Source organism: Peromyscus eremicus, chromosome 11 (assembly GCF_949786415.1).
Source record: "Peromyscus eremicus chromosome 11, PerEre_H2_v1, whole genome shotgun sequence".
In the NCBI taxonomy this organism is placed as follows: Eukaryota; Metazoa; Chordata; class Mammalia; order Rodentia; family Cricetidae; genus Peromyscus; species Peromyscus eremicus.
Window position 1 is genome coordinate 47,972,826 of NC_081427.1, and position 24,815 is coordinate 47,997,640.

General features: G+C 40.8%; 1 protein-coding gene and 1 long non-coding RNA gene across 2 annotated transcripts in view; one reads left to right on the top strand and one right to left on the bottom strand.

Annotated features, from left to right (window-relative positions):
• Cwc27 (CWC27 spliceosome associated cyclophilin) overlaps positions 1-24,815 on the top strand; it is a 134,440-nt gene that overhangs the window by 107,722 nt on the left and 1,903 nt on the right. The window lies entirely within an intron of this gene.
• Positions 15,932-20,595, bottom strand: LOC131921871 (uncharacterized). Its single transcript, XR_009382126.1, has 2 exons — positions 20,360-20,595; positions 15,932-16,222 (listed from the first exon to the last, which is right to left on the bottom strand). It is a non-coding gene; the product is annotated as an uncharacterized LOC131921871 (long non-coding RNA).

The window sequence follows — 24,815 nt, forward strand, 5'->3', positions numbered from 1 at the left end:
AATCAGTTTTATCCATCAGTTGTAGTTTGTTTCTGCTAGAGATTGGAGTTTTGTGAGCCAAGACTTGACTTGAAGAAATGTTAAAGCCTTCCTCTGGAGTTATTAGAACAGAAGTAATGAATACCACTTGTCTGAGTATCCAAAACAGTGACTTTTTTAAAAAGGCACATGTTTTTGAAAAATGATTTTTGACTTTTAGACCCACCTGGTCAGATCGTATCGTACAATTTCATTTTTGAACATAACTTCATCTTGTTGCTTGTCCTGGTAAAGCTTTAAGTGTATTTTATATTCAGTGCATACTGTTATTTGTAGATAGTTCAGCCATGTAGAGAACGAAGGTTATAGTGACAATAATAAATCAATGTTTTAATAGTGGTCGTCACTTTATACGGGCCCGAGTAACAATTTGGTACACACTGAGAGTAATGAGAACCCACGTTAGCCATGTAGGGTCTCTCTTTAATCTAGCTTGGCAATGGGTCTCTACATTTTGATCTCAGGACCCTTGAGATTTTTAAAAATTATTGACAAGCCTGAAAACTTTGTTTATATGGTTTTTATTACTACCAGTGTTTTGCCTTATTAGAAATTAAAACTAAGAAGGCTTAAAATCTTTTAAATACTTACTTAAAACCATTATGTTAACATAAATAGCAGTTTTTTATTAAAATACAATTACACCATTCCTGCCCTTTCTTTCCTCCCCCCATCCCCTCCCATGTCTCCTCACTCTCACTCCCCTCTGACTCATGGCCTTTTTTCTTTATTGTTATTATTACATGTATATGTGCATTAATATATAAAACAACCGACTGAGTACATTGAGTGTTGTTTGTATCTAATTTCGGGGCTGACAACTTGGTATTGGATAACCAGTTAGGGCTCACCTTTGGGAAAGACTAATTCTCCTTCTCTCAGCATTCCTTAGTTGCCTGTAGTTTTTTTGTCTAGAGGTGCCCCCACCCCATGAGGTTTCCCCCTTCCCCGTTAGCATGTCTATTGTTTAGGGAGCCATATTGTTGAGGAATCATGGGTGAAGTTTCTCTGTCATTTCTAGGAGACACAATATCATTGCAGATTCTCTGGTCCTCTGGTTCTTATAGCCTTTCTAGCTCCTCTTTCACAGTGTTCCCTGAACCTTATGTGCAGGAGTTAAATTGTAAATGTATCCACTGGGACTGGGCCCTGTGATCAGTTGCTCTCTGCGTCTAACCAGTTGTGTGTGTGTGTGTGTGTGTGTGTGTGTGTGTGTGTGTGTGTGTGTTTCTATTGCAAAGGGAAGCTTCTTTGATGAGGAGTGTGAGCTATACTTACCTATCTGTATAAGGATAAGTATATAGAATGCAGTTAGGAATCATGGTAGTTTAGTAAAGTGGTGAAGATTCCCCTTTAAGATCCATGAAGTTGTTGGCCATGGACAATTGGCTAGGTTTCCAGTACCAAGCATGATTTCCCTCCTGTTGAAGATGCCATAAGTCCAATTAGGAAGCTGTTGGTGACGGCCAAGATACAAATGTCACTGTTGTCCCCTTAGGGGTATTTTTCTATCCTGGTCATTGTTGTAGTTCTAATTATAACTGCAAAACAGAAAATTTTCATGAAGAGTGGCATTGCCTTACTCTTCAAATCTCTAAAGTCTAGCATGTTAGGAGCAGGTATGTGTACTCTGTAATGTTGTGATCTTTCACATCATGTACTCTCTGAGAAATCTCAGCAAGTAAAGAAAGGTACTTGCCACCAAGCCTGATAACCCGAGTTTGGTCATATGGACCCACATGGTAAGAGAACCAACTCCTGTATGATGTCCCCTGACCTCCACATGCACGTGACAAGTAACATACATGGACACAGACACACAAATAAATGAATGTAATTTTAAGATGTCACTATATCCTCATGAAAGAATGAGAATAAAAATGGCAAATAAATGTAGCAGGCTTTCCTGAACCGCCAGCCCCCAAATCATGACACAGAGACTTACTAGTAATTATGAATGCTCAGCCTTAGCTTAGGCTTGTTTCTAGCTAGCTTTTTTTAAACCTAAATTAACCCATTTCTGTTCATCTATGTGCTGCCTGAGGCTCGTTTACTTCATCTAAGTACTGTCCATCCTGCTCTCCTGCTTCCTCCCTGGCTGGCTGACTGACTCCCCTTTTCTCTCTGCCCACCAGTTCCGCCAATCCCGCCTCTGCCTAGCTATTGGCTCTTCAGCCTTTTATTAGATCAATCAAGTGCCTTAGGCAAAGTAAAACAGCATCACACCTTTACATAGTTAAACAAATGAAGCATAAACAAATGCAACACATCTTTACATAGTTAAACAAATATTCTATTCCACAACAAATAAATGCAGTGTTCATACGGTGTTCATACATGACTTTGACCCTGTAGACACAGTATTCCCATACCATACTTGGAAGACTGCTGGACTCAGACTCTCTTGTATATAAATAAAAGGCCAGCCTTAATATTATACTTCCCAGGGGCCCAGAAGAGAAACTACAAATGGTGAGAATTATTTTTGGGAAAAAAAAAATCTAAGTACACCAAGCTTTTTGTCCATCTACTTTTTTCCTCTGGGATAAAATCCTGTCTACACAGCTTCAGTTCTGTTCTCGTGCCTAGCTCCTCTCTTGCCTGATTTCCCTCTACATTTATCTGCTGTCCTCTAAGTTCTATCTTAATTCTCTCATCTTAGTTCTGCCCCATCTAGGTTCTCATCCATCTAGTTCTTTCCCATCTTAGCTCCTCTCCTATCTCCTTCTTGCTCATCTTGTTCTTCCCCATCTGGCTCTTCCTCATCTTCCATCTCATTCCTCTAGTACTCTCTTCTAGCCCTTCAATCTACTTCTTCCCCATCTCAGCACGTTCCTCTCCAGTTCTTACCCATCTAGTTCTTCCATTCTCTTTTCACTCCTCCATCTCATCTCTGAAAATAAAACTGTCTTTTTATCCCTGTAACCCTTATCTCTCCAAGCTATCTCTGCTCCCACCATTTCTGATGAGTTCTCGGTCACCAGGCAGCTTGGCTAGGCAACTTCCACCACAGCTGGATGTACCTGTAAGTTGGAACCCTTAGTTCTGAGTTAATTGTTAAGGGTGGAACTAAAACTAGAGATAAGACTTTGGAAAGGAGAAAGTTAAGCTTAATTAGCACATCTGGTAGTCCAGACACTTAAGTCTGTTTTTAGAGAGTACAGAGGTATCTCTGATTAGGTACTTTTCTCCATCTGGGGATGGACCTGGCCAGATGCTGCCAATGATGATAATTACAGGGAGGCTTGAACTGGGCTTGGCTATGCATAGCTGTCATCACAGAAGGTTATCTAAATATTCCATTAGTAGAGGGGAAATGGTGCTCCATAAATGATGGAAAAGCTACAATAGCACACGAGAAATTCATAGTAGGAAACAGCTGATAATCAAAAGCCAATATCACCAAGACTCCTTGACCTCAGCTTGACCTCTGGAAGGCCCTTGGCTTCTTCCAGGTATTAGCTTGTCACAATCAGCTGAAATCCTGCTTCATATATTTTTGTGGCTTGCAGCAAGACTCTCTAATTCTGAGGTCATGTTGGTCCATATTTATCAGAGGTTAGGACCAAACATGTTGGTCCTCAAAGCTTTGTTCCCTGAGTATCATTTGGATTTCAGGGAGTCCTGTCTTGGTACTTTCTGAATTAAATGTGTTGGATATTGAAAATACTGTGCAGTGTTTATAGTTTTGAATCATTTCTCCTATTACTTATTTGTGCCTAACCTCTCAAAATAGATCATCACCTTAGTCACGTCTTATTGATTCTAAGATACATAAATGAGGCAAAGTAAGTCAAAATGGCATTGTGATCTTATATAGATTTAATAAAACGTAATTTGTGATTTATCTGATGCCTGGCCTATAGTAGGCTTTCAGATACTTTTGCTGACTTCATGCAGATCTTTCCTAAGGAAAGGAGTGTTTCAGTGTATGCCACATTGTTCCCACTGGACCTGGGGGTTGAGGTGCAGCAAGCACAAGCATGTGTGCAGAGATGTACCAACTCCTGTTCGATACCGTTCAGCTGTTTCACTTGCCGTTCTGAAAGGGAGCTGTCATTCTTAGTATGTTCTGTGCTTTCCTCTGGCCTTTGCCCATTTTCTTTTATGTTGTTTGTGGCTCCTGAGATTTCAGAGTTCTTGATCATATTTGCTACTTTTCTCTCATGCTTTTAATTTTTTAATTTTTATTATTATTTTTCATTAACAGTGTCTCACTCACTGTTCATGCAATGTCTAACTGACTTCTTTTTCTTTTATGGATTATGCTTTGAGTGATCGTATTTAAGACCTCTTTCACATAGAATTGTCCTCTAAGTTTTCAATAACTGTTTCACTCATTTACATTTAGGTCTATTACCCATTTTTTGTAAGAGACTGTCTGAGGTATGAGGTTCAGGCCAAGTTTTATTTTCTTCATTTCCGAGTCTGGATGTTACAATGTAATTGTTTCAAAAACTGCCTTTCTCTCTTGAATGCCTTTCAGCCCTTGGTTCTCTGTGTTTGTTCCGGCTCTCCTGTTTGTCGGTTCATCTGTGTGCTTACCCTAACATCTGTGTGCTTACCCTAACATCTGTGTGCTTACCCTAACATCCATGTGCTTACCCTAACATCTGTGTGCTTACCCTAACATCTGTGTGCTTACCCTAACATCATCTGTGTGCTTACCCTAACATCATCTGTGTGCTTACCCTAACATCTGTGTGCTTACCCTAACATTTGTGTGCTTACCCTAACATCTGTGTGCTTACCCTAACATCTGTGTGCTTACCCTAACATCATCTGTGTGCTTACCCTAACATCTGTGTGCTTACCCTAACATCTGTGTGCTTACCCTAACATTTGTGTGCTTACCCTAACATCATCTGTGTGCTTACCCTAACATCATCTGTGTGCTTACCCTAACAAACATCTGTGTGCTTACCCTAACATCTGTGTGCTTACCCTAACATCTGTGTGCTTACCCTAAAACATCATCTGTGTGCTTACCCTAACATCATCTGTGTGCTTACCCTAACAAACATCTGTGTGCTTACCCTAACATCTGTGTGCTTACCCTAACATCTGTGTGCTTACCCTAACATCATCTGTGTGCTTACCCTAACATCATCTGTGTGCTTACCCTAACATCTGTGTGCTTACCCTAACATCTGTGTGCTTACCCTAACATCTGTGTGCTTACCCTAACATCTGTGTGCTTACCCTAACATCTGTGTGCTTACCCTAACACCACACTGGCTTTCTCGGAGCAGCTTTTGATGCCAGGTAATGATCAGGTAATAGGAATCTCGAAACTTTTCTCTTTTCTAAGTTGCTTTGGCTGGCTATTCTTTCTAGTTGCTCTGCCTTTCCATGTAAATTTTAGAATCAGTTTCTCTTAAGTACAAATAAATCTGCTATGGTTTTATTTGAATTCCATTGTTTATTAATCAATCTTAGGAGAATTGGTATCCTTGCCATGTTGGCTTTCCGGTGTTGAATTTTAGACTTTTAGTGTTTTCCCACAAGTCCCTAGACTCTATTAAATTTTTTTTTCACTTTTCTTCCAGTTCAGACTGGATACTTTCTGATGATCTGTCTTCAAATTCACTGACCTTTTTCTCTATCACAGTCATGCAGATACTGGACCCATCCAATGGTTTTTCAGCTTTGAACTTTGTGATTTCCAGTTCTAAAACTTTTATTTATATTTATTTTTACACTGAAGCCTTCCTTCTGTTTTTCTGTGTATTCCAAGAGTGTTTGCCCTTACTTCCTGGAGCGTATTTTTAAGTCACATACTATCAATGTCTGTCATTTTGTTATTAGTGTCTGTTGGCTGTGCTTTTCCACATAGCTAAGGTTTGCTTAGGTCTTTACATGCTGACTGATTTTTGTTGTATCCTGAACATTTGAATATTACAAGTTTCTGAGTCTTCTTTGAACCCTGTGATGAATGCTAATGGTTATAGTAGCCTGTTTGGTTTTAGTCTGAGCAGCCTTGTGCAGAATCTGATTTCACTATCTGTCTTAATTCTGGTGCCTTAAATTGCTGTGCGTCTGTCCTACCTGAGCACTGCCAGTCTGCGTCCTGGCTAGAGGTCTGTCTCTCATGTAACGTCTCTGTCTTTATTATACAGTCTAGAGTAAGGTTCCCAAATGCACTGACTTCATGGGTCTCTCTCCTTCTTCACGATACTGACATCTTACCTAGTCATCTCCCTTCTCCATCTTTCAGCCAGAAAGTGAGAGCATGAGCTCGCTTCAGGACCAGGCTGTAGTAGCATGGGAACCACAGGGCAGGCAACCATAAAGCTTTAGGCCACCCTCTTAGGCCAGTTTGAGTATCAGAACCTCACACACACACTTGGAGGATTCTCATATCTACACCAAGCTGCTGTTCCTGCTGTTCTTGGAAGACTTATGCTTAGTGAGTACCTCAGACCATGTCATAGTGCATCGTTTCCCCTAGCAGAATGGTGTCATAGTGCATCGTTTCCCCTAGCAGAATGGTGTCATAGTGCATCATTTCCCCTAGCAGAATGGTGTCATAGTGAATCGTTTCCCCTAGCAGAATGGTGTCATAGTGCGTCATTTCCCCTAGCAGAATGGTGTCATAGTGCATCGTTTCCCCTAGCAGAATGGTGTCATAGTGCATCGTTTCCCCTAGCAGAATGGTGTCATAGTGCATCGTTTCCCCTAGCAGAATGTCCTCTTTCTTTCAGGTCCCACATGCTATAAGATCCTTTTTTTTTTTTTTTCAAGAAAATTCAAATGCTACTGAATTCTTAATGTGAATAGTATTTTTCCTTAAAAACTATATTAATGGCTGAGTTGTTTATTGTGAAATAATGCATTTCTTGGGAAGAGTATTGTTCCTTGACCACCTCACGGGTTAAAGGGCACTCTTGGAAGCACTCTGAATTCAGTCATAGAAGGAGATCGCCGAACTGCTGCTGCACATGAGAAGGAAGGGGGAGACTTGGCAGGTGCCGTGGGGATGTGATGCTTTCATAGCTTTCATATTTGTGGTCTCTGCTTGGAGACTTGAGAAAGCTGACACTCAAATCTGTTTTGTATACCAGAGCAAACTAAAGCACATGAAGCCTGCAGAGCATAGGCATGATCACAGCTAGCAGAAATCCCTAGAGGGATGTGGATTTCCATGAGGTATGGAGGGATACAGGGGTCCCCAGCTAAGACCCATCCAATAGTTTTTCATTATCATAACAGGATAATGCCTGAAGCCGTAAATCAAGTTAATAAAACTCACTTGGTTCAGTTAATCGGAACAAAATATTGGTAGTCTGTAAAGTCGGAAGGAGAGTGTTTTGTTGTAAACACTTGTTACTGAGTAATTTCAAAGAAGCAGATCTGCCTCCCCTTGCTCTGTATGCTTACATTCAGTTGAAGAGTTTCGTTAAACCACTGTTGCTTATCAAGTAAAGACTCTAGATTCAATAAATAAATAAATGAAAATAAAAAAGAACTTAGACAACATGCCCCCCCACCAGAATGTGCTTTGGAGCATGTGGGGCCTATCATAGGCAAATACCAACCCTCCCCCCTTCTGTGGCCTAAACCTCACAGTGTCCTCCATGATGCCACTGTGTTTATGGGTTCAGTTTATTCAAGTGGGTTTGCATATTGTGAAAGTTATTCTTATTTTACTTGATTGTTCTCAATGTAAATAATGTGAGACATGAAATGAGAAGTGAAGTTAGACAGGACACTGTCCCAGGTGTGACAAGGTGTCACTGTGAGGAAGGTTTCTGCTTAGGATGACATTGAGAATGAAGGATGTGTTTCTGTAGCAAGAGCCTGGCCTGCACAGTAGGACTTGCAGTGACCTTGACGTTGGGACACTTGTGCTTTTGTTGCCTAGAAAGAGATTTTGGCATCAGTGACCATAGGAGGAAGGATGTAGTAATACACCGGACACGGAAACCTTGGGGTATTATACTACAGGGCCCTTCAGTGTTTGGCTAGGTATTTACTTGGCCTAAGAGAGGTTCTGGAGAGTACTATTACTTGTCCAACTCATTTGATTTCTCTCAATACACTACATTAAATGTATAGAAGCCAAGGAAAGGCTTAAAATGATGGAATTTGTTCTGCCCGAAGTGGAATGTAGGTTTTCCAGGCTCTTCCGCTTGTTTGGACATACCTCAGGAGTCACTTTAATGTGGAATCCCTTCATTTCTTTTCAAGCCCTGATTGATTATACTTAAGCAGCTGTCATTTATTCAGATTATTAAAATTATACAAAGTAACTCATGATAGAAATCACTTATTGTTGATAAAATATACTCCCTTTTTCCGCGATGGTCTTTCATTCTAGCACTTCTCTGATGGAGGTGGCTCTGGTTCCCACAAATTTATTCAGGAAACAAATGCTTGTATGCACTGGATTCAAGGCATCCTACATGTCCTGTATCCTATCTCATCCCCATTAGCCTTCACAAGAACACATTTGTAGGATAAGGAACTGCTGTGGCAGGATATGTTTTCCCAACTCCATCAGATAATTAGTATTATTCCCATTCTATAAATGTGGGACTGAAGTTAAAAGAAACTAAACTGTTTGCCCCCAAGGTAAATGGTAGGGTTGCTTGCAATTCTTTTTTTTTTTTTTTTTTTTTTTTTTTTTTTTTTTTTTTGGTTTTTAAAGACAGGGTTTCTCTGTGTAGCTTTGGGCCTTTCCTGGAACTCACTCTGTGGCCCAGGCTGGCCTCGAACTCACAGATATCCACCTGGCTCTGCCTCCCAAGTGCTGGGATTAAAGGCGTGCACCACCACCGCCCAGCTGCAATTCTTTTTTTATATAGATTTTTTTTATAAAATAATTCATTTATTTTTATCTTATGTACATTGGTGTTTTGCCTTCATGTATGTCTGTCTGAGAGTGTTGGGTCCCCTAGAACTGGAATTACAGACAGTTGTGAGCCACCATGTGGGTGCTGGGAATTGAACCCAGGTCCTCTGGAAGAGCAGTCAGTGCTCTTAACCACTGAGCCACCTCTCCAGGCCTGCTTGCAATTTTTAAGAGCAGGTGTTTCTTTCAGAACACCAGATTCTACCAACAGTGATTCCACCATGAAATAAGGACCACTAGGACAAGAAAGAAGTTGAACTTGACTTTCAGAGGTGACTTTTAGGGGCCTTTGATTCTAAACAACAGTACCCACCTCTGGAGCAGATTATAGCACATATCATCCATTCTCAGCTGTGGAGTGCTTTGCACATTCTTTTTTCTACTAGAAGTTCAAAATCTGCTGTCATCCCATGTATTGAATTATCACACATTTATATAGTAGACTGTCTCCTTAGACTGCCTGGGTTCGAATCCCTGCTCAGACACTGATTGCTGAATGACCTCAAGGAAGCAGCCTAACTTCACCTCTAAAATGGAGATATCCATGCTCAGCACAATTATTAGAACGAGTTAGCACACTCATGTAAGGCATTCACCACAGTGCCTCGCACTTAGCTGGAGCTCTGGAAACAGGTGTTGGAGAAAGAAGGGCTTGGGACGGTCTTAGCAAGGCCTGATCCGCTGCTAAGCAGCATAAAAATGCTGTAAGTGGACAAAAATGTTACAGATACAGCTCTCTTCACCTAATCCCCTGAAAGAAATAGTAGAAGAAAGATAATGTTACTTTTCTGACCTGGAGAGACAGTAGATATGTCCCTGCAATGTACCACTCATATCTGCTGCTTCTGCTTTAATGGGTGTGCTGGTTACAGTGGACTTGTTTTTAGAAACCATGGACTTTTTAATTTTTTAGCTGAATCCAGATTATAAAACACTAAGGCTGGCAGAGTTTAGTTAATATAAATTTAGAAGAGAGATTGATTACCTTTTCTGTGTTGGAAATATAAAGCCATTAGGCTCTCTTCAGGATGCCTTTTGTTTGTTTAATTTTATTAATAAGATCATCTTAAATGGACAAAAACCTGTGCGCACATAAAGCCCACTATTTCTACTAGAAATGAAGTTTAAGGAGCAGGAGTCCTAAGGGTGGGTGTAACGTAGTGGAGAAAGTCACTTCATTGTGATTGTTACATACAGGAACAAAGCCAGTGTAAGGGGCGTGGAGAGAGGGATAATGTTAGTTTCCATGGTACACAAGCAACTAATAAATCACCACATGATCTGAGACTTTGACCATATCTCAGATTAAATAATACTTAGGAAAAGCTAATTAAGATTTTTTTTTCCAGGATGCCATCATGTCTTGTTTCTTTTGATATGCTCTGTCTTTTCAGTAGATCATCAATGTTCTCCATATCATTATTTTTTACAGTGTCTCATTTGATGTTTTACAATATTCTGTCATAAGCAAAATTTACTGTTTGTCCTTTTTTGGAAAAATTCATCTAATTTTTAATTATAGCCCTTCATGAGTAAATGAACTGATAAACTGTTTAATAAATTGGTTGTTATTTCCTGAGGCTAAGAGGAAATAAAACTGCTAAATAAGGATTTTTTTTAACCTTCAATCCTAGCAGAGAGACAGAGGCAGGCAGATCTCTGTGAGTTTGAGGCCAGCCTGGTCTACATAGAGTGTTCCAGGACAGCCAGAGCAGTTACACAGAGAAATCCTGTCTCAAAAACAAACAAACAAACAAACAAACAACAAAAAACTCACAAAAAATTTAATTGAAGTATAATTTATAAATGAGAAAACAAACAAAACAGTTGTTCTCTCTGTGATGAATTTTGGCAAGTATGTGCACCCATATCAACCAAACAAGATCACATATTCGCATCACCCTGGAGAGTTCCTTGGGCCCTTTGCTCCTCCTCTCCTTGAACCACTCATAAGGACCACCCCAGCAGGCTTATGACAAGTTTCCCTAGACAGCACTGTAGAACGTGGAACCCTCTGTACCCACACCAGCAAGGCAGAGGCATTTAGTTCTGTCTCAGAGAATAAGTGAGTAGGTATGTGTTACATCCCAGTTCCGAGATACATATTTGTTAATCTCTGCAACTTTGTATTAATTTGTATTTCTTGGCTTAATGGTGAAACTGAACACTTTGAAAACATTATCTGGCTGGCCCTTTGCTTCAGTAATGAAGTTTATGTTTTATGTCTTTTGTGTTTAGTGTTAGGATTTTTGTTTTTTGTTTTGTGAGACGTGTTTTTCTTTACACCAGATTGGCCTTACACTCACTGTGTAATTGACGGTGGCCTTGAACTTCTAATCTGCTTGCCTCCACTTCCCAAATCCTGGGATTACAAATATGTGTTACCACATCAAGTTTATGTGGTGATGGGAATTGAACATAGGCCTTCATGCAAGCTGTTTACCACGTGAACCATGTCCCCAGCCCTATTTTTACATTTCTAATTGATATGCAAAAGCTACTAAATATTACTGATATTATTTTTGTTGAAATATTTTTAAGAACTTGTCACTGCCTTATAATTTACTTATGTGGGGATTTCCCTACATGTTTTCTGCCTGATGCTATTCTTGTAGTCTTCATAATCCCAAGATTGTATGAATATGCTTATATATTTCCCTAGTGTTCTGTGCCATTATTTTTGTTTTTAACTGCCATCAAAAGCCCACCTGGAACTGATTTGGTATATTAGGCCAACGTTAGAACTTTTTGTTTCTAAATTGTACCCTACCGAATGAATAATCCTGTTTCTTCAACTGATATTATCAGAGTGAGGTCTGGAGTATTTTTAAGTTCATTTCATTATTTTATATTAATTTTTTTGTCTGTTCTTCTGCCAGTACCCCACTTTTTAATTACTATTGGCAGCATGTTACTGGTTAGTACATGGAGGGTAAGGTGGACCTTTATTGTTCTGCACTTACATTTTTACTTTTAAAGCTTGCGTGGATAATGTGCTACATTTGTATTTTCTTTGAGTTGTCCACACCTGGAAGAAACTTAGACAATAGACCATGGAATCAATAATAAAGAAGAAAAAAGCCCCATTATTTAACAGGTGGCCTCGACCTGAATTGCAACCCTGGTGCCAAGAAGGAAATAATTAGTCTTTAGACAAACCCTTCAAAGAAATGGAAAAGATCACACGTGGAAAATAACTAGCATGTAGAAAAAAAGAATGGAATACAGTGTTTTAATTGCCATCTTTCTGGTCCAGGTATATGTGTGTTCTTAATGAGACATTTGGTCAGGTGTTTTCCATTTCCTCTCTGGTACACTGACCAGAAACACATGAAATTTGAACCAAGTCTCAGAGTAGATGTCTCAGCTCCTCATGCTTTATCTGTTGTGAATCCCCAGAACACGGCAAGGATGGCCAAGTATAAATGCAAGCTACAAAACCCTCTTCCAAAGATCCTTAGGCTTTCAACCACTTGACATTTTGAATTAGTTATAATCCCTTCCTTCTCTGGTACTACTGCAGATAACTGCCGAGTCAAATGTAGCAATAATGTTTCATTCTTTGTTTAGAGGAATTATTTAAACTGATAAACTTGCACTTGAGCTCTTTTGTTTTGAGTGTTGGTTGGTGGGTGGGTGGGTTGATTGGTTAGTAGTTGGTTGGTTTCTTTTAAGGTAAATACTCATGTAACTCAGGTTGGCACAAACTTGCAGTGTAGCTGAGGTGGACTTTGAACTCCTGATCTTCATACATCCAAGTGAGAAACTTAAATTGTGTGTGGCATGGTATATATCTATAAAATTCCAGCACCTGAGAGGAAGCTGAGGCAAGAAGGTTGCCTTGAGCTCAAGACTTGTCTGAACTACAGTGTGAGACTTTGTCTCAAAACAAAAGGGAAAAAAGCAGGGCAAGAGAGTGGCATGTGCCTTTAATCCCAGCACTCAGGAGGCAGAAGCAGTTAGATAGATCTCTCTGAGTTTGAGGCCAGCCTGATCTATATAACAAGTTCCAGGTCAACCAGGACTATAGAATGAGACTCTGTCTCAAAGAAAAGAAGAAAAGAAAGAAATTATTTAATTGGGCAAGGTTGTACATGCCTGTAATCTCAACACTCAGAAGATGGAGGCTGGTGGATCTGGAGTTCAAAGCTAGCTTTGGCTACACAGTTGGCTTGTGGCCAACCGAGCTACAATAAGACCTTGACTAGAAAAATAAAAAAGTAGAAGTATAAGTTAAATACTAAATATTCACATATCACCCATCCTATTTAACCCTACAAACTAGATATTGTTAGTATATTATATGGGAGGAACTTGAGATGGCGAAAGATCAAAATGATTAAGATATCATAGCAAGCTATAAAAAGTAAAGCATTACTCTGATGAAACTGGTTGGTTGGTTGGTTGGTTGGTTGGTTGGTTGGTTGGTTGGTTGGTTTTTGTAACAGAGTTTCATATAGATAAGGCTACTCTGAAACTCTCTAAGTATTTAAGGATGACTTTGAACTTCTGGTCACTCTGCTTTGCATGCCCTACCCCCGCCACCAAGTGCAGGAATTACCGGTCTGTACCATCATGTCCAGTTTGCTCAAGCCCAGGGTCTTCTGTACACCATAAAAACATTCTACCAAATTAGCCACATTCCCAGCCCTTAGATAAGGAAACTTAATACATCACTGTTTTATGGCATTCTATTTCAAATGCCATTTGAGGTTTTTCCACCCAAGCAAGGATTTTTCTGAATTAGTCTGCATATTTTTCATGTTTTCTGATACAGTAGTGTTGTTGTTTTCCACTGTAGCAATAAGCTGCCAATGTAACTTTAGGACTTAGTAGCTCTTAAAATAAAAAATTGTCCAACCTCTTGTAAATCTTGGAAGATGTTAAATTCCACATCCCTAACATTATTTGTATTATTTGAAGAATTAAAATTTGGGGAGAAATTTATAGGTGTGTTTAGCTTGACCTAGAAGTTCCTGTGTGTTTTCATAGAAATATAAATAATAGAGTGGTTATGAGCATGGGAGTTTAAGGTTAGACCTAATCTTGAATCCCAGCTTGGAAATTTCCTAGCTCTGTGATTTTGGAGAAATTATGGAATCTTTCTGTCACTGTTTTTCAGATTATAAAGTGAGGGTAATACTGGCACTTTTTTTGTTTGTGGGGCTGGGGTCAGTTTGGGATCGAGCGAAGTTCTATTTATAAAGGGTTAGTAAGATGTTAAGAGCAGTCAGTGATCTGTAAATGTGTCGCTGTCATCATTGATGTTGTCCGTTGTTCTTAAGAAGTCACCACTGAAGTCAGTAGATCTGTCAGGACCATAATTGGAATTTGTACCATTTCTGTTACAGTTGATAACTTCTAGAACTTTTCTTTAGTTGACCTATAACCACTTACAGTGGCTAACTTGAGCTTAGTTTCTATCATAATCCTTAACAGTCGGAGATACATTTTGAGGTTTGGGGATTTTGTGTCTATTTTATTTATGCATAGTAATGCCTCATTTTAATGAAATAGTGACTCTGTCCATGAGACTAGACTCAAAAGTGTGGAAACAAGAAGCGATATGGCAGAACAGACATTGTTCAACTTTGGATAGCATAAAATCGTGATTTCGATGTAATACAAATGTTTTATTCCATTCCTCTCTCTTAGCCAGGTTTTAGGTAGGGATCAAATGAAGCCAGAAGAAATATGATTATAGACCAGGGTCCTTGGTTGCTGTTCATTTTATACAGAACTATAAATAATCCTGCAAAAGGCCAGTGTGGTTCGTTATAAATAGGGCCTCATCAGAGTTGCTGACTCTGGAATGGTGATTATTTTAATTCTAAGCTCTCCAGCCAGCCTCTGAAGTCACCTCCGCTGCTGCTTTTGTCTTCTGAGTGAAGGGAGCTCTTCAGCATTGACTCTATTGTTGCATGCAATTTGTCCTGAAATACCTTTCTATCATGAGAGAAGCTTTGATCATGGTATGATTTGAGTGAGACGAGCAGCCAGCCCTGTGCCCTAGCTGCTTCGGAGACCTTCTGGCTGGGAGCTGTGTCTTCCCTCTGTGGGGCAGTTAGTCTGCTGGCCACAGAGTTCATGTTCCTGGCGGAACTGTCAGTTAAAGCTCCCAGCAGGTGTAAGAACACATACCGCAGTTGTCTTCTGGAAAGCATCTTAAATCTTTCCACCTGGTTCTGCTCAGTGTTACGCTGTTAGATGGGCAAGAAAGCCAAGGAAGTGCATTCTCCTGCTGCCGAAGTTATTTGGAAAAGTATATCTTCCACATTTAGTCTAACAGTACCCAATATTTACTAATCGTTTTTAACTAAGGAAAATGAAAGACAGTGTTTAGAGTTGGCTTTTCAAAACCCCAGAGGGCCAGTGTTCCTTTAAAACTCAGAACGAGGAGATTTTTCCATGTTAGTGGTGAACAGTGACAGTACCCTGCTGTCTGTAGTTGTTTTCTTTTTCCAAAGGTCTATGCCTATTAAGCTCCTCTTTTCCTGAACTTCATTCTGTTAACTCGAGTTCTGTTCCTCCTTTTCTCCTACTGTCAGCTTTAAACATTTCTCTTGTTTCTGGCTTCACGTCTGTCTAATTCCTTTAGGTCAGTTTCTGTTGCCCAGGTAAGCCTCCTTCCATCTTGACTCTTCTTGCTCATCCCACCGCCCCCCTCTCAGGCCTCTCTGTCTGTGCCACCTGCTCTGCTAGACCCAGGCAGTGCCCAGCCCCGCTTCTCTGGGGCTCTTTTTTAACTGCTTCCATCTCAGGGCGCGTGTGTTTTCCTGCCTACCCCATCTGCTCACATGCGTTACTGTGGTCTCAGATGCATACTTCATTTCAGAAAAAGATGTGCACTTTTCTTTTTGATGCATGCTAGTACCTAAACCCCAACCTCTTAATTCTTAAGTAAGTTGCTTGGAATCAGAAATGAAGAAAAATCTAAAATTAAAAATCCTTAAGTTTTTAACCTAAAAATAACGTTCTGATAGTTAAAAACAGAAATAAAAGTGTTGTTTAGAACATGTTTAAACATCCTAAGAGATATAAGAAATGTTAAGTTTTTAATCAGATAGACATTTATAGTTTAAATAGCTAAAGTACACGTGACTTTTGTAATGCACCTTCTTAGCAAACTTATAATAAGTACCCAGTGTTTGTGAGCAGTTTTCAAATTTCTGGAAACTATTTTGGTCTTTGTTTTTTCATTAGCAGAAAACTTTCTCCAGCAGTGGCAGCAGTTCTCTTTAGGCTCCCCAGTTTTCAGGACTGTGAACTAGGACTCTAACTTCAGAGTAGGAACTTCTCTGGGCCCTTCCATAGCCTCAGCTCTGGTATCTGCAAAATGGAAGAGAGAACTCCAGCTGACCTTCATGTCTCCTGAAAGTCCTGAGAGTGCCATAAAAGGCAGAGGAGCTGAAATAACAACTCTTAAAAATAACCTGACCCATCAGTCATCAATTATGTTGCAACAGACTTAATAATTCTCTGAATCTTTATGTAAAAGACCAACTGCAAACTATTATAGAGATAGGTAAGTGCCACCTCTGGATCCAAAACCAAATTATCTTTCCAATTTACAGTATTATCCTGTAAATTTCATATAATCCAATAAGAATACCAGTAGAAAGAGGAAAAGAAACAAACAAAAGTGGCCAGCATAGTTTCTGATAAAAGGAGAAAGGGGATGCCATGTGATTAAAAATGCCACCTGCTCAAGAACCTTTAAGCCACTTCTTACCATAAGAAAAACATCAGATTGCAGTGGCATGGCACATAGCAAAGACCTGACTAGCACTCCTCAAAATTCACAAGGGGAACAAAAACCAGGACACTGCGACCTGCAGACGGCTCAGTGGGTAAAAGCACTTGCTGAACAGACCTGACTTCAAATCCCCAGAAACTACAAAAAAAAAAAAAAGAAAAAAGAAAGAAAGAAAAGCCAGACTGGCCTCAAGCATTCCTGTTTTTCTAGCACTGGGGAATGGGCAGGGCAGACAGGAGGATCACTGCAGCTTGCTGACTGCTGGTCTACCTCCAGATTCAGTGAGAGACCCTACCTCAAGAGAATATGGCTCAGAGCAATAGAAGACACCCAGTGTCCTCCTCTGGCCTCTGCATGCGCATGCACACACACACACACACACACACACACACACACACACACACACACACACACACACACAGAGAGACAAGATATAGCCTAAGGAAATACGACAGTGAAATGTACTTAGATGTCCTGGATGAAGTCCTTACAAGGGAAAAGACATAGGGTAAATGTTGAGTGGTTTTGTGTGATCAGTATGCTGGATAGCTTTGACAGACATTTATTTTGTCATAGCCTGGGCACTGGAAGCTAGAGAACTCGATACTGGTAAGGCCGATACCTAGTAAAAAGTCCACTCCAGGCTTAGAGGTGACCAGTCTCAATTTGTCCCAAAGGCTGTCCACTATGAACACATACTCCTAGTGTGCCTTCTTGGAAGTTGAAGAAACCTTTTAGCATATCTTTCCTTTTCCTCTCAGCGTTAGTCTACTTTAATTCTTACTATAAATAGTGTCCCTGACTAGTTTGTGGTCTGATAGAAGCAGATCATATTTAGAAATAAATGTACATGTAAGCATCCACGGCTGATTGGGTCCAAGTAAAGTGTATGTATATGATGATATAACATAAAAATAATGAATGTCAGTATTATAAAATGCCAAACTATGAAAGTGATAAATATTTTTTGTACAAACATAGTTTGTAGGTAGTATAGTTAGTCACACACACAGATTCAGGTGCTGAAGGTCTAATACCCTATATGGTAATATTTGGAGGTAGAGCATTTGGGAAGAAATTAGGTGTCAATGAGATAGATCATAAGGGTGAAACCACCATGAAGAGATTAGTGTTCCTCTAGGAAGAAAAAAAGACAAGAGTTCTCTTTCCACTCACACTGTGTGGGGACACAGTAAGAAGAAGCCATCTTGTAGACCAAGGAGAGAGTGCCCTAGTCGAGTGACTCAGTTTTTGTCTTCAAACTGTGGAAAATAAATTCCTGTTTGTAAGACACCAGGTCCATGGAATTTAGTTATAGTCCTGAGAAAGACACAGGAAGTACATAGGTTAAAGCGATATTCAGACCCCTTTGCCGTGGTGTGAAGTGAACAGGCTGGACTTCACCGTCTTCTCATCACAGGTAAGGAAGCAGGCCTGTGATTCCCACAGCCTGATGAGTGAGTCTGACTTCATTCATGCAGGTCTCCCTAGGAAATACTGAAGAACTTCAAATGTAGGAGCAGATTCTGAGGACCAAAGCAGTGAGAAACAGTTTTAGGAAGAAATGGGCTTTGAAATGACCAGAAAAGGAGGAGATAGAACATTCCAAAGAAGTGACATGGACAGAAAGAAGTATGCTTTAGTCTGTTTCTAGCAGAGCATTGTGGTCCTTCAAAGACTCAATGGAGGCAACACTTAGAAACTGTTTTGTCTTGCTGAAATGTGTATTTACAAACAAAGGCTGTTTCCACCTTTCAAACCATTCCCCCAAATCATGTTCATTTGTGATCTGTAGTCTAAAGAATGACAAACTGAAATAATAACCAGGAGCTATTTAGTTGGGTTTCTTAAGAATTCTAAGTTAATAAGGAAATACAAAGTCATCACAATATGCAAACCAATTGTGTTATAACAAATTATGTGTATGTTCTCAAAGAGTGACAAGGTCATTCAAACCAGGAATTAGAAGGCTGTCTGAAGACAGTGAGTGTGTTTCCCACACTTCAGTGTGAGAAAACGTGAGCAGATGTTAATCTTTAAGCTGTTTAATTGGCCCATTTGAGACAGGTCAGCACTAGATTATTATAGCACAAATGTGCTGTCTGAAGAAATTCCTTGCTTTTAGTACTAACTAGCCCTTTTCTTTGCTAGAACGTTTGAAAGGTGAATTACTTGCCTGGAAACTAAGGAGTTTATATAACCTGTAATTGCTAAATAATTTGGAATTGTATATTAAAACTATCAAGGAGAAAAGTAAAGACAATCAGTATTCTAGCCAAAGGTCTTTTTAGAGGTGATAGGAGTCCCAGAAATACTGACTTGTTTACAAGTACTTATCATCAGCATTCTTCTGAACAAGCACTGCTGGATGATGAGGTGCAAAGGCCAATGAAACAGCTCTGTTCTTCACAGCACCCCAGAGAGGCGGGCTTGCAAAAAGAAGGCTAGAGCCATGGTCTCGACTGTCAGGGAGGTCAAGAAAGCAAGCCAAGCAGGAGCCAGGGTGATGGCACAGCCAAGGACAGGGAGGAAAGAGAGAGAGAAGATGTGGAAATACAGAGGCAGCAAGGAGGTTGGAGAAAGCAGGCATTCTTCAGGAAGCTCCCAAGAGTCTAGCATGTCTGGAATGGAAGATAGGGGATCATGTAGATCATGGCGAGGCATGTGAAAGCCAGATTAAAGAAGGCATGGACCGGGCAGTGGTGGCGCATGCCTTTAATCCCAGCACTCAGGAGGCAGAGGCAGGCAGATCTCTGTGAGTTCGAGGCCAGCCTGGGCTACAGAGTGAGTTCCAGGAAAGGCGCAAAGCTACACAGAGAAACCCTGTCTTGAAAAACCAAAACCAAAAAAAGGAAAAAAAAAAAAAAAAAAAAAGAGGACACATAAGAAATTTAGGGTTCCTTCTGTAGATAATGGACCAAAGGGTTTAAACCATAAGGTTTTTCACAGCTAGATTTGCTGCATTTTCTGAAGAAAAAAAGAAAAGAAAAGAAAAAGAAAATATATGAGGGGAGGTGGGTAGAGAGAGAAAGAAGAAAAGACCGGGAAATTGTCATGGGCCACAGTGCAACCCTACAACCCTTCCTGATTTCACCCCTGACATTGTCAGACACCCATCCTCACAGGGACAGATCCTGGGCCCTGCTTCTTACCCTCAGACCCACAGTTGGATGGGGTCATAGCTGGCGTCTTAACTGTAAATAGAAAAAGAAGCTGGGACTGGAATTCCAGAAACAGGGTTTAAGATATTAACAAGATTCGTGATGGAAGTCAATGCTGTTTCTAGGCAGTGTTTTCCCCAAAGATGTGCCTCGTGCTTGGGGCCTTTGCAGTGTCTCTTTTGGAACTGCTTCAAACAAAGGCCAGCCTGGGGTTCCCTTGTGATCCTCCCTTTAGAGCTACATGGTAGTTTCTTGTATTCCAGAATGAGCACTCCCCATTCTGATTTTTTTTTGTTTTTTTTGTTTTGTCTTTTTCGAGACAGGGTTTCTCTGTGTAGCTTTGCGCCTTTCCTGGAACTCACTTGGTAGCCCAGGCCGGCCTCGAACTCACAGAGATCCTCCTGGCTCTGCCTCCCGAGTGCTGGGATTAAAGGCGTGCGCCACCACCGCCCGGCCATTCTGATTTTTGTCTGACTAGACCTAGCACTGAACTTATGTTAACTGATTCTCAGGGTTAAAACTCCGTCATTGCAGATAAAAGCCTGTTACCTCTGAAAACTGTCATGAAACCACCTGGTCAGCAGCATACAGATTCCTCTACCTTCTCAGAAGTTGCCTGTGAGAAGGGACTGGTCGGCTAGGGGTGTAGCTCAGCGGTAGAGTGCCTACCCAGCTTGCACAGGCCTGGGTTCAGCCTCCAGCTCTGCAGAGAAAAAGGAGGGGGTGATAATCTCTTCCTTGCCTCTCCATAGCCAGTGCAAATGCCGCCAGGCGGCATGGGAAAGCTTTTGGAGAACACTATCAGTGGATGCTCTGATTATTGTCTCACACTTTGTTAACATTCCAAAACACATGTTTGCCACATTGTGGTGTCTGTGTGTTCTCCCAAATAAACAGTTTGCTTCTGGAGAGCAGAGCCTGGGTCACATTTGCCTTTTTGCTGTCAGTAGCTAGCAGTGGACTCACTCAGAAGAAGCCCTCAGATGTTTGTTGAGCGGATGATTGAGTCTAGCTCATTGCCTCGTTTTCATACCACTTACAAGGACTGGACTATGCCCTTGGAATTACTCAGTTTGCGGAGCAGATGGGGACCACTTAAGCCTTGTCAGATGTGTTAAGTTTGTCATTGTGAACCCAGTCTTGGGGCTGGAAAGATGATGAGCAGTTAAGAGCACGTGCTGCTCTTGCAAGAGGACCTGGCTTGGGTTCCCAGCAGCTACACAGTAGTTATCAACTAACCATAACTCCACCTAGCACCCTCTTCTGACCTCCATGGGCACCAGGCACACACATGGTATACAGATATATGGAGAAACACTCGTACACAAAAATAAAATAGTATAAATGCCCCCCCCCCCCCAGGAACCTGCTCTTCTCTCACTGTGAAGGAACAAAGCAAAGGTAAACGGAATTAAATCAGTCAGTGCAGAAAGATAAAGGTTTTTCATCTTCGGCTCTATGCTCCTTACGTTTAAAAATAACCAGTGAGAAGTGTTTAATGATTAGTTCTGGGACCCTTATGCTAGAATAATTAAATTCTAGGATACCTTTGAAGATAGAACCCTGGCAGGAATGGTTTTTAAAAACACTCAGCTGATTTTCACATGCACCCTTCGTCTAATGGAAGGGTTCTAAAAGCACTTAGAAAAATGTTACTTTCAAAACAAATCCTCTCCCGGAGCTCTCCATTAGGAGCTGTGGGAGGTGCAGAGGAGCAGGAGGGGTCTCCCCCTGAAGTCTGTCAGGGGGCAAAACCTTGCGGTGCCTGATAGAGTGCAGTGTAAGAGCAACCATTAGTGTGTGCTGAGCTGGCAAAAGTCATGGAAAATAGACTTGAGACTCTCTGCAGCCCAGTAGGTGTTTCAGGAAGCTTATCATTAAAATAAAAGACAGCTCCTACCCACAAAAGGTCAAGTGGTTGCCTAGCAAACCTGGTGCCAGGCTTGGCCAGTACCAAGGGTCTGAGGATTTCATTCTCATGAAAAACCACCGTGCTCAGCACTGGGCATACAGCTGTGAAGCAGGCATACACTGTCTCAGACACCTGCGTCTCCTCCAGTTCAGTAAAAGACAGTTACAAAATAGTGAGAGGTGATGAACAGCTAAGTCAGGTTGGGGAGATAGGAAGCGCTACACGTTGGAATGCCGCATGTTTCTGCCTGAACTATTTTAGTCTGATCTGATAGTGTTCCTGAGTAAAGGCATATGATAAGAGAAATGAATAAGAAATGCTATTCAGAATCTAGAAGACTCTGAAGAGGAAGAATAGTTAAGTAATTAAAACAATAAAGCAGAATAGCAGAATAATTGTTTCTTGAGCCAGACATGGTGGCACATAGCTGTAATCCTAGCACCCAGAAAGTTACCAGGCCAGCCCTGGGTGCATAGTAAATCCATCTCAGAAAACAAAATAAACGTGTTTATTTCAAGAGGGAAATGTTCTTAAATTGGGGTGACTTGGAAATGAGAAGGAATGGCTATGAAATCTTTTAGCAAGAGAGCTGTTTACATTCTCTTGGGATAAATCATTTCACTTCATTTTAATCAGAAATGAGTTGCTAATGTTGGGATTCTGTACTGAGCTCAGAATCAGATCTTCTGGCTTTTGTGTAGATGTCATTGCCATCCCATAATTTGTCTTCCAGTTATCTGAGAACTTTAATACTGAATGTCATGTCAGTAAAAAACCATTTGTTTACTTTGTTTATACTTTTACACAGTCCCACATCCGAATAAAATTCCTTGTACGACACCACTCTGGAGATAGGAAGGCCCCATCTCATAAATCTATGCTAAAGATTGTGTTAATCCGAATGAAACTTCTGTCTTTGCCTTCAAGTAAACAAGTTCTGAAATTCTCACATGTAAATGATTAGTGTGTAATTAACTCCACAAGAGTTCATTGCTCTGATTGGTCAGTTTTATAACCAGTCACCGAGTGGATAAGACTAAGTTATTGGGATGTACAAGACTGAAGTGCCAGCACCTCCAGGATGGATGAAATAAGTTCTCAGTCTGCATATGTACCCTCCCAGGAGACTGAAGTGTGGGCAAGCTTTCAATTCATACAGTGTGTGATTTATGGAGGCACAGAGGTCAGGAGTTTATTATACCCAAAATCATAATAACTACTTTGTTTTCACTTTAAAAATGAAGTGACCAAAGCATGTGGAAAGATAAATGGGTGAGCCATTCTTTGCTAATAAAGATTCCACACTATTGTGGAGTAGCCAGCCATCCCAAGTGTTGTGGTATTAAATCTGAAGTAGTCTGTAAGCTGAGAGCCCCTCCTTTCCTCTGGGTTGAAGATTGCTATTAATCAAAAATTTGGACCTCTGTAGCAGAGGCGTATGAAACAAACAGCTGAAGCAGACAGCTCCTTTAATTTATGGCTTTCTATGTTTTTCAGATTTGTGAGAGAGGTTTCTTCCTGTAGACTTGGTTCTGTGGCTCACTTGCCTAGATTTCATGTATTATACCAGAACCAACCAAGTCCAATAGTTGCTAGATTGTCTCATGGCATTGAAAGGAGGAAGGTACCTTTTTATGTTTTTAATTGACAAAGTCTGATAAAGTCATTTTGAAACATGAATAATCTCTACTGGAAATAGATGTTATAAAAAAAAGTCTGTATTGGAGGCAGAATGTGGGATCATTTTTTTAAACAGAACAATGAATTTGTGGAAAGGCTAATAACCTAACTAGGGTAGTGGGGTAAGTGAAGCGTCAATATCAAAGTATTAAATACAATTGTTTTGAAAGACATGTGATTCCAGCTTAGGTGTTCACTTAGGTGTCGGTGATGGGAGACTGTTAGGAGCTCACAGCGCAGGGCCTGAGCTCCCGTGGTGTGTAAAGGGCCTTCAGCAGGACAGCCTTGCCGCTCTATTGCACTTGCTCCCCTTCCTAGGGTACACTTTGTGGGGTGCACAGGACAGACTGCAGGATTATGGGAGGAGAGGCCTCGTCATACAGTGCATTACCAAAATATAAAGAGCTTTACTTTATCCACTGTCTCCCTCCAAGTGTCTACCTCTGTGACCAAACAACATGACCAAAAAGCAAGTTGGAGAGGAAAGAGTTTCTTTGGCTTACACTTCCACATCACTGTTCATCGTCAAAGGAAGTCAGGACAGAGCTCAAATGGGGCAGGAACCTGGAGGCAGGAGCTGATGTAGATACCATGGAGCGGTGCTGCTTACTGACTTGCTCCTTGTGCCTTGCTTATCCTGCTTTCTTATAGAACCCAGGACCACAAGCCCAGGGATGGCACCACTCATGTGGGCGGGGCCCTCCCCCATCAACCACCAACCAAGAAAATGCCTTACAGCCAGATCTTATGGAGGCAGTTTCTCAATTGGGGTTCTCTCCTCTCAGATAACTCTCACCTGTCCAGCACGCCAAGGGAAGCAAGTTGAAGATGTTCTGTAGAGTCCAGGAGGAGGGGAATTGCTTAGGGCTTAGCAGCAGCCTCAGTAGTACAGGCTGATGCTGTTTAGCTGGCTTTCAGAAGCACTTCACTTGAGTGAGTCTGCCACCGATTAGCCAATGTTCAGAAGCAAGAAGTTGCTGCTGGTAGTTGACTTTCAGAAGTGACGTGAGCTGTCACTGATTGTTTAGACCTAGGTAAGTCAACATTAATTGGTTAAATCCAGTTGTGTTTCCAGCTGGAGCTACTGGTTCCTTATTTCCCTGGTTACTGAAAAAAAAAATCAACTTTTTCAAGGAATTGGGCACTCTCAGAGGCTAACACCCAAATAAACACCATAGGAAATTTAAAACACAAGAAAATCAGAGTCTGTAAGGAATCCACATATGTACGTAATGGACCTGTTAGAAGTCAGAAGTTCTCATGTGTGATGCCGCTCATTCCTGTGTTGAGATCAGTTATTAAAGTCAGAACAAACTGTATTATTAATGATAACACATAGTAATTTGAATATGGTTTACCCTGTGTAAATATGATGTAGGTCATCTGTATGTCACTGATACTCACTGCATCACC